This window comes from Belonocnema kinseyi, chromosome 4 (genome assembly GCF_010883055.1).
Source record: "Belonocnema kinseyi isolate 2016_QV_RU_SX_M_011 chromosome 4, B_treatae_v1, whole genome shotgun sequence".
Taxonomy (NCBI): domain Eukaryota; kingdom Metazoa; phylum Arthropoda; class Insecta; order Hymenoptera; family Cynipidae; genus Belonocnema; species Belonocnema kinseyi.
Window position 1 is genome coordinate 34,848,084 of NC_046660.1, and position 11,175 is coordinate 34,859,258.

The following is an 11,175-nucleotide window of genomic DNA, read 5'->3' on the forward strand; positions in this document are numbered from 1 at the left end:
TACTCAAGCAAAGAAGAATGATTTTTAATCAAAAAGTTGCATTATAATTAAAAAAGATTAGTTTCTTCTAAAACAGATCAAGTTTTAAATCATAAAGATAAATTTTCGAAAAAATAGTTGAATTTTCTGTTAAAAGAGATTTCAGTCGAGTTTTCACGATCAAAATATGAAATTTAAAATAAGAAATAAGTTTCTATGAAAAAAAAATTAATTTTCCATCAATGTTATGCCGAAAGTAGTCAAGTTGGTTTTTTAAAAATGAGTCATACCGAATCACTCGGTATGGCGACTTTATTCAATGGTAAATTACAGATGTAACTTATGAGACTGAAGAATATGGACTGTCTCAAAGAATAGAGCGAGCCTTTATATAGCTGTAGAGTAGAGTAGGGATGGGTCAGAGTACAATGTGTAACATCAAAGAAGACGAATTTTTAACCCAAAAGAATGACTTTTTAATTAAATTGTTGAAGTCTCTAGTATATAGTTGCATTTTTATTAAAAAAAGATGAAATTTCTCTTCAAGCAGAAAAATTTTTAATTACAAAAACAAAAAATTGAGCTTTCATCTAAAAAAGATTGCAGTTGATTCTGCAAGATCAAAAATGGATTTTTTAAACAAATAAATTAACTTTTTGCGGCCCAAAAAGGATGAATTTTTAACAAAATAGTTGAATTCTTTACCAAACAGTTACATTTTTATCCAAAAATGATAAAATTTTTCTTAAAATAGATGGATTTTCAATTAAATAAAAACAAATTTTTTTAAATATTTCAATTTTCATCCAGAAAATATTTTACTTCTTTTTTTAACACCCAAATATTATATTTATACAGTAGAATTTTCAACCAAAAATTATGACTTTTTAACAAAATTGTTGAATTTCCAAATACACAGTTGAATTTTTATCCAATAAAGATAACATTTTTGCCAAAGCATGTGAATTTTTAAATAAAAAAGATAAACTTAAAAAAAATATTGAATTTTCAACAGAAAAGTTACAGTTTTATTCAAGAAAAATTCCCAAAGAAGATTCCAGTTCAATTTCTAAGACTAAATGACCAAAATAAGAACCGTAAACAATTTATAACCAAAATGGATGTATTTTTAAGAAAATTATTAAATTTTCAACCAAATAATAAAACTTATGACTAAAAGGATTATCTTTAGAAGAAAGTTTTTGCGAATTTAGATTCGATATTCTTCAACTCAAACAATGATTGTTCAATTTTAAACACTTTAAACTAGAACTCGAATTTTTAGAATTGTATTTGGCAAATATTTCATTTTCAACGTGTTTTACTTGTCCTATTTTCGAAATTTTATTTTAATCTTAAATCATTGAAATTTGCGAAATTCTACAAAAAAAAAACAAACAAGAAAAACAATTATTGTAGTATTTACTGTGATTTGCAACAGATTATAAACTTAAATGGACTTATTTTGAAGCAAATATGAAATCAAAGTAATTTTTTATCAATTTATACATAAAATATTTACTATTTAAAAATTTGATCTAAAAGTTAGGTCAGAATTCGTAAAATAATTGTTTGTTTTGTTTGTTGAAGAACATAGTTGACAAAAATGTGTTTGTTCACTCTATAAGATTGAAATTCTATCTAAAACGACTTGTTTTTTATGAAGATTTGTTTTTAGTGTTTAATAATTGTGTTAAACTTCAAAAAACAATCGTAAAAACATTTTTATGCAAAAATTAAAATACATCTTTAAAATTGTACCTAATCTTTGTAGTTCCAGTTTTCAGCACCAGATGGCGAAATGGTAGACTACCGTTCCCAATAAATTTTCATAGTATTAGAATATTTTCTATTTTTTTAAACAATCGATTCGGAATATGTATTTTTTCAGTTTCTAGGGATTCAATTAATATTTTTAATTTATAAAGCTTTGTCAAATGATATTACAAGATATTCTTAAATATAGTAGCACCATCGAGTAATTAGTAATTAAATAATACTAAAAATATAATTACTCATTTCTTGAATTTGTACCTAAAGTCCATGAATTTGAACAATAATGAAAAGAAATTTTCATTTTAATGTCTATAATATTGCATTTTTAATAATATGGATAAATTTTTCACCAACTAGTTGAATTCTTTACCAAGCAGATTAATTTTCTTCCAAATAAGACGACTTTTTCAATAAAATACATAAATTCTCAAACAAATAGCTGCATTTTTAACTAAAAACGATTAATTTTCAAATAAATAGTTAAATTCTAAACAAAAGAGTTGAATTTTCAACTAAAATATTCGTTATTTTTATACAACTAGTTTAACTTTATACAAACATAGTTAAATTTGTTTAATAAACGAATTTTCACCAAAATGGTTGAATTTTCATAAAAAATTTAATTTCTTACCAACTGGTATCATTTTCAACAAAAAATGTATCTGAAACAAAATAATTAAACTTTCAACTCAAATTTTGGATATTCAACCAAAGAACTGAATTTTTAACGAAATAAAATTTAATTAAAATTTAATTATTCCTTTTGAACTTGAATTTTTTAATTCAATTAAATTATTAACAAAGCTTACCTCTAATTTTTTTCAATTAATATTTTATAATATTGAATAAATTAATTAAATAATTATAAACTTAAGTCAAAATTAAATACTACATTTTAGTTAGATTGAAAAATAATTTTTTTTATAAAATAATTTTTAAATGCAATTTAAATGTTATAATATTTGAACTATTATTCACAAATTTTATAATCATTTCAGTGTACCTTGTTTTCATTCATAATATAAACCAATAATTAAAATAAAGACAATTATCTAAAAAATATTTTTTCCAAAACAATTTAATAATTGGAAAAATGAAGGAAATTTCTACATCAAAAATTTAAAAAAATAATACCAATTTAAAAAAAAATGAATAGAAAATGGTAAACGTAATAATGAAATATTGTATGCCTTTGGCCGATACACGGCATCCCTATGAGAGAAGCTGTTGCGTACCCGCGCCTTAGCCCTTAATCGACCTCTCTTTCTACCCTCCTCGTCTCTTCTATCCCCACTTTGTCACCAGCAAGAGCAGCTGCGCCGTCTATGCTCATAGCATTAAGTACTTTCGCCGAAGCCACATGTTACAAATTCGAGGTGCACGAAATCTTGTTTTGTGGTTCTTTTTCGAGGTATTTTTTCGGATCATTAAGTGCTGTGCAGTGTTTAAAACTAGTGCAGGATATTCTAATGGCGAATAACGCTTCTAATTTGCCTGCGGGCGCCCAGAGAAGCTCGAACAATAGGGCCCAGGAGCGTCGTGATGTTGCGCAATATAGTGAAATTGAACGGCGTCATTCGCTTTATGATGCCGACACAGACTCAAGCGAAGACCAGGCTTCTCTTCCCGCAAAGAGACCTCGTTTAAAGAGAAGTAGATCTCGTTACCGCGAGTTACAAGATCAGATTAATGCATTAGCTGGCTTGGTTTCCCGAGAACCTTCTGGCTCTTCAGAGCCGGGGTCGTCTACAAAGTTATTGGACTTTGGGGAATTGAGAACCGACGCAGATGAAAGGAAAACAGTTCGTCCAGTCCTCAAAGAGCGTTTGGACAAGATCAATGCCCTACAGCGTTTTGGCTCATCGGAATGGAAAGAGTTTAGGTATTCTAATGCTTTGAAGAGCTCTCTTGCGTCGCCTGGCTTTACGGATGTTAAAGTGAATGAAGAGCTTTGCCATCTCGATAAGAAAAAAGACACGCTATTACCTACGGAACGCGTTTTAGCTAGGTTGTCAAATGCTGTATTCGAGCAGAAGGATTTGTTAGCCTGTAATCTTCAAGCAGTGGTAGATTGGGCTTTTTCGGGGTCTGATGATTTTACGCCGCAAACATTGTTTGAACATTTATCATCACTTTTTGGCTCAGGCTCACACGTACAGACAAATTTTGATTTAATAATGCAAGTAATCTACGGGAAGTGGGCGGAGTGCATTGGGAATAGAAGGGAACGACTCCTATCCGAGATTCAGAACAGAAACGTTCGAGCAGCTTTACGCAGGGTCCCTCCAAGTTCAGAATATCTTTTTGGCAAAGAGGATTTGTCACGTCTTATACAATCTCTAGGGGGAACTCAAATTTGGCTAAATACGCCTTCATACATGGCAACCAAGAGAATGATTCCAAGGAAAGACTTTTCCCACTCTACTTCATCCAACAACCGGACTTTTCAGTCCCCAAGGGGATCATCGCAGACTCCAAGGTTTAGAAACGACTCGCGACGCGGTAATTTCGCCCCTAAGAATACAACAAAGAAGGGACCACTCATATTCAAGCCCGCGGATTCCAGCTACGTCACTTCCGAGAAAGGTGGAGGGTTTTGGGGGCTCCACCCATCATTCTCAAACTGATTTCCGGTTTCCGAATTCCTCTCGGTTCGAAACCAAAGTTGATACGCAATTGGATGGATTCCAATTTTTTAACAAGGCCATCGCAACAGATGTCTCAAAAGATCGATCTGTTGAAGAGACAAGGTATTCTCGAGCCTCCAACACGTTTAGGCCCAAGCTTCACCTCAAAAATGTTTTTGGTCAAAAATAGCAACGGAGGAATAAGGCCGATCTTCGATCTACGAGGCCTCAACAGGCATGTAAAGGTAAAAAAGTTTCATTTAATCTCACATTTCAGAATACCAGATTTTCTGCAGGACGAACTTGCCCTTTGGCCTCTCAGCTGCCCCTCAGATCTTCGCGACCATAACGAATTGGATTGCGGAAATCCTTCGTTCGCGAGGTATGAGTGTAGTCATGTATCTAGACGACTTTTGTTTGGTCTCTCAGAACAGAACCAAATTAAACTCACAGACCAACGAGGCTGTCGAGTTGCTGGAATTCCTCGGATGGATGGTAAATCGCCAAAAGTGTATACTGAATCCCTGCCAAGAGATGGGATTTCTGGGAATACTGTGGAACATACGGGACAATGTCAAGAGTCTTCCGGGCAAAAAGGCCCAAAAGATTACGGACCTGATAAAGGAGATACGGTTAAAGCGGCGTTGTACCTTGAAACAGTCTCAGCGCCTACTGGGCCATATGAATTTCGCCAACTTTGTAATTCACAGGGGACTTCTTCACTGTCGCTACCTTCAGAGGTTTTTAACCCAGTTCAATCAACACAGACCTCGACAGAAGTTAGCGATTACGTCTCGAGTGAAGAGGAGTTAGAGTGGTGGCAGGGTGCGATGACGTCATCTGTATGCCTGCACAGAGGACGGATAACCAACTTCCTGAGGACGGACGCAGCGGACACAGGATGGGGAGCCCAGATAGATGGGTCCCACCTCCACGGATCGTGGACCAGGGATCAGAAACGATGGCACTCGAACAAAAAAGAGATGTTTGCGGTATTGGCTGCAATAAAACAGATGGCTCACCATCTTCAGGGCGCTCACATTCTGCTTCAGTCGGACAATCGTACCCTGGTAGCCTACATTCAGGAGGGAGGTACAAGATCGATAAGTTTATTGGACCTGACCTACCAAATTCTCCACCTTCTCGACCAGCAGAAAATAACCCTGTAGGCGGCATATCTCCCAGGCAGGTACAACGGGATCGCAGACCGATCGTCAACTAAGAAGGCGCTCCCAGAGTGGCATTTGCTTCCCGCTGCGACAGGCGAAATCTTTGCAAAATGGGGAGTTCCAGTCATCGATCTTTTTGCCTCAGCAAATTCGGCGGTAGTCTGGCCTTACGTTTCTCGAGACTGCAGCGATCCTCACGCCTTCTTCATAGACGCATTCATTCGTCCATGGCACTTCAGATTAGGATGGGTCTTTCCTCCTCCCAATCTCATACCCAGAGTGCTTGCCCACCTGAACAGCTGCAAAGGGTAATTCCTAATAGTAGCGCCAAGATGGGATTAAACGTTTTGGATGCCGGATCTGCTCAGCAGGAGCATGGAACCACCTCTAACTATTCAAAACTAGGTGAGTGTGCTGATAGACTTGGCGACAGGCCAACCTCCGCAGCAGGTGGAACGGCTAACACTACAGGTATGGAAAGTTGGGTGTGGGAAGATTTAGTCAAAGACTGGTCCCAACAGGAAAAAAATTTGCGTAAGCAAAGTTGGAGGAGTTCTACTTTGCAGTCCTACAGGGCACCGATTCGAAGATGGCTCTGTGTGTGTGTAAAGCAAAATATTAACCCTAGGTCTCCGCAGGGTAAGGATTTGGCCAGGTTCTTAGCAGACTTATTTATTACTTAAAAGTTAGCTTATAATACCATTCTTCTTCACAAGTCTGCAGTAGCAACATTCTACGCAGGTAGATCTACATTAAGTTTATCCTCTGATTTTTTAGTTCATCAGGTCCTGAAAGCTATTTCAGTGGCAAAACCTCAAGCAGTTCGAGCACCAATCTGGGATGCACAGATTTTACTTATTTGGCTATCTAGGTGAACTGCCAATTTATCATTATTTGAACTTTCAAGGCGTACAGAAGTGCTACTTTTATTGGCATCCGGCCGTCGTATTTATGATCTTACTCTTTTAAAGATCTCAAAGAATTTTCTCGTTAACTTGGAGAACGAGATAATTTTATGGCCAGCTTTTGGATCGAAGACAGATCGGGCTTCGTTCAGATAGTCAGGATGGAAACTCTCGAAGCAATGCAATATCTGGTTGTGCTCCGTCACATGTATCAGGGCTATGCTTGGAAAATCGAAAGAGAGAAGAAAAGAGGGTAGTGTTGACGCCCTGTTTATTACTATTGTTGGAGCCACCAAAGCAGCTTCCAAGACAGTGATTGCAACGTGGGTTCGATCGGCTCTCAGAGATGCTGGAATAGACGCTTCCCCGGGTAGCATTCGTTCAGCGGTTGCATCTCGCGGATGGCTAGATAAGCTTCCAGTCCAGTACATTTTGAACCGAGGCAATTGGAGATGCGCTAAGATGTTCAGAAAACACTATTGCCGTGAGGTACAGGGGGCTAGTCAAGCAATTTCTACTTCGCTTTTATCCAACTTTACTCCCGTCTAAATAGTAAGTATGTGACACCTTTTACAGTCCAATCTAAATAGTGAGTATGCAACAGCTTTTGAAAAAATAATATTATAATGAAATATGATAGAGAAAAAGAATTTCAAATCTTCCTCATTTATACTCTTTTGTAAATCACATAGCGTTGAGGTCACCAGTAGATAACAAACATGTCTCTCATGGGGATGCCGTGTATCGGCCAAAGGCATATAATACAAGTGTTTTGAATTACAACAAAACACGTATTGTGTGACGGAGCCGATACACGGCATCCTGGTAAGTGTCTTACTGATGAGAGCCGCCATGAGCATAGACGCCGCAGCCGCTCTTGCTGGTGACAAAGTGGGGATAGACGAGAAGAGGAGGGGAGAAAGAGAGGTCGATTAAGAGCTAAGGCACGGTTACGCAACAGCTTCTCTCATAGGGATGCCGTGCATCGGCTCCGTCACACAATACGTGTTTTGTTGTAATTCAAAATACTTGTATTATCGAATCCACATTCAAAAGAAGTTAATTTATTACGTATTTTATTTGATTTTTTTCTTTAAGAAAATTGAATAATAATATTCTAATAACAATTAATAATAAATTAATAAAATTATACAATTTTTTACAAAGAGAGATGAATTTTCAAACAAAATACAACACTTTTCAACAAAACAGTTGAATTGTCTACTGAATTGTTCGTTATTTTGCATACAACCAGTTGAACTTTATAGCAAAATAGTTAAATTTTTAACAAAATAATTGAATTTTCAACAAAATAGCTGAATATTCAACCAAATTAAATTAATTTTCCATCTATAACTGACCCATTAACCGCCGCTCGTAGGAAAAAAAAAAAAAACACCAAGTAATTTCAATGTGACTAAAATGAAAGTTCCAAGGTACTGAAAAAATCGTAGCTAAGTTACATTACTACTCAATTTTAAAAATAGTAACTTTTAAAAGGTAGGTTAAAATTTAACTCTGGTTTTCTAAGCATACATGTTAACAAAGTTTTTTGGTAGAACATTAGTCTTTATGATTAAAAATTCATCTCTTTGGTTGAAAATTATACTATTTGGTTCAAAATTCATTTTTTTTTTAATGAAGATTCATAATTATAGTTCAGAATTCATTTTTGGGTCGAAAATTATACTAGTTTCTTGAAAATTCTTTTTTAAATTTAATTTTGTTTTTTAGAATGCTGAACTCTTTTTTTTTAATTTGTTTCTTTTTCTGAAGATTCGCCATTTTAGTTGAAAATGTAACTTTTTTGTTTAAAATTTTTTTTGGGTGCGAATTGATCTGTTCTAGTGAAAAAATCAGCCATTTTTTAGTTAAAAATCCATTCATTTTGTTAGAAACTTGTCTTTTTTTTGGTAGAAAATTAATTTCTTTGGTTGAAAATTATACTATTTGGTTCAAAATTCATTTTTTTTTAATGAAGATTCATAATTATAGTTCAGAATTCATTTTTGGGTCAAAAATTATACTAGTTTGTTGAAAATTCTTTTTTTTAAATTAATTTTATTTGTTTGAATGTTGAGCTCTTTTTTATAAATTTGTTTCTTTCGCTGAAAATTCGCCATTTTAGTAGGAAATTTAAATATTTAGTTGAATTTTTTTGTGCGAATTGATCTGTTCTAGTGAAAAAAACAAAAAATTTTACTTGAAAATCTATTTATTTTGTTAAAAACTTGTCTTTTTTTGATAGAAAATTAATTTTCATGGTTGAAAATTCATCCCTTTCGGTCTTATTTTAAAATTTAACTGTTTGGTATAAAATTAGATTTTTTATTAAAAATTCATATTTTTGGTTTGAAAATTCAATTGATCTATAGATAACTATTAAAATCATGTGTTTCGTGGAAAATTCGTCTTTTTTGCTTAAATTCAGCTGGTGGATATTTCGTAATTTTAAATATATAAATGAATCTAAAATTCATGTGTTTTGTTGAAAATTCATCTTTTGGTAGAAATTTTATCTTCGGCGTTCAAAATTCATCTTCGTATCTTAAAAATACAGCTATTTGGTTTAAAATTCAACTATTGTGAATGGTTGTCTACCATTTTGCCACCTGGTGCCTAAAACTGGAACTAGAAAGAGTAGGTAGAACTTTAAAGTTGTACATGAATGTTTGCATAAAAGCGTTTTTTAAGATAGTTTTGTGAAGTATAAAACAATGATTTAATATTAAAGACAAATAGTTTTTGATAGAATTTCCATATTATACAGTAAAAAAACACAATTTTCTCAAATAGGTGTAAAAAAATTATTATTTCACTATTTCATGTTTAAAATACTTATTTAAATAAATATTTATATAAATATTTAAAATAGTTTACACATATAAAATGGAAGCTACTAACACCTTTAAAATGAACAATTTTTAATTAAATGCAGTTAAACTGCAAAATAAATTTTTTAACTTTTATAAATTGTAGAGTTCAAAGAATCAGTTCTAAAAATATAAATCCACGTTATCATTTTCAATTCTTGAAAGTCTAAATTGAAGAAACAACCAATGAATTAAAAAAATTTTTAATTATATCATTTAAAGCAATTTTAAGCCAGAAACATTAAAAATTGAACGATTACATTTTTTTATCGACTAAACACTTCTTAAATTAAAAGTTAAATTATTTATATTTAAACTGTTAAAAATTCCTTAAAGTGCTTCCAAATTTTATTTGAAAATCTTAAAACATCTGCATGTTGTTTACATTTTTTTTTCAATTTTTAAATTATTTTAAAAATTATTTCAGAACTTTTAAACATCTTTCAAAATGAATCCAATTTTTTTTTAAGTTCTTTGTAAATTCTGCCCAATTACACAAATTTCCTTAAAATCTTCCATATTCGTTTTTTCTTCTAAAGCCATTCCAAATTATTGAAAATCTTTTAAATTTTTTGTTCGAAATCTGCCAAAATCTTGATTTTGGCGGTACACGTACACAGTTTGTTTAAATTACTTCAAATCATGTCAAATTTTAAATTGAGTGAATTTTTTCAAAACTTCTCAATATTTTTTCAACTTCCTTGATTTTTTTAAAAGAATAATATGTGTTCAATTGTTATTTATACATCGAAGTTCAACGATTTCACTTAAAAATTAATAATTTTTTTTAAATAGAACAATTAAAATTTAACGTTAAAAATTTAGTTTTTAATATTTAAATATAATTTCAGATTTTAAATAAACAGTCAGATGTTTATAAAAATTTAGTAATTCTTATTTTTCTTAATTAAAAATTTCGAATTGAATGGTGTAAAAATGGATTATTAAAGTTATTTTAAAATTGGAAATAGTTTATAAAGTTTCAATCGGGCGTTTACATTTGTTTAACTAATAAGACTTTCCAATTAAAATAGTTTACATAATTTTGAACGTTAGAAACTGGAAATTCTAAAATTGCGAACTGATTTCGAATCGTCTTGTAAAGTTAATTATTATTCACTTTTTAAATTTTAAAGTTCAGTTTAGTTTTAAAAATCATTATTAATTTATATTCACAGTTGATCAACTGAAAATGTATTTAAAAAAAGGATGGAAATCACAGTTGGACAGATATTTCTGTAAAAAAATATGTTTCTTCACCTTATAAGATGTAAATTCCATCTACACCCCTTTGCTTCCGATAAAGATTTACTTTTAGTATCCAACAAATACTTAAAACTCCACAACAATAATCGTTAAAGCACTTTTATACAAAAATTAATTTTCAACTTTAAAATCGTACCTATTCTTTCTAGTTCGGATCTTTGTCGACAGGTGGCGTATCGCAGTTTAACCATTCCCACTTGTGTTACAAAATTCAACTACTTAGTTAAAGTAATCTTTTTTGGTCGAAAGTTGAAATGTTTTGTGGAAAATTCGTCCATTTAGATTAAAAACATCTCTTACTTTGTAGAAAATGAACTTTTTTCAACTCTAAATTACTTTCGGAAAGGGCGGAGGGGGGGGCTAACTACGATTGTCAATGAGAAGCGATGGTAGGTCAAAAACCGCTAAAAATTGCTAACGCATTTTATGGAAGGCAATATATTTCGAAGTGCATTTCCAAGATAAACTGAAAGAATCTCTACTTCTACGTATTAGTTGATTTTGTATTTTCTGCGCGTTAAAGTATTCAATAGAATAAAAAATAAACTTTACATTATTTCTAAGGTCTCTAAAACTAATA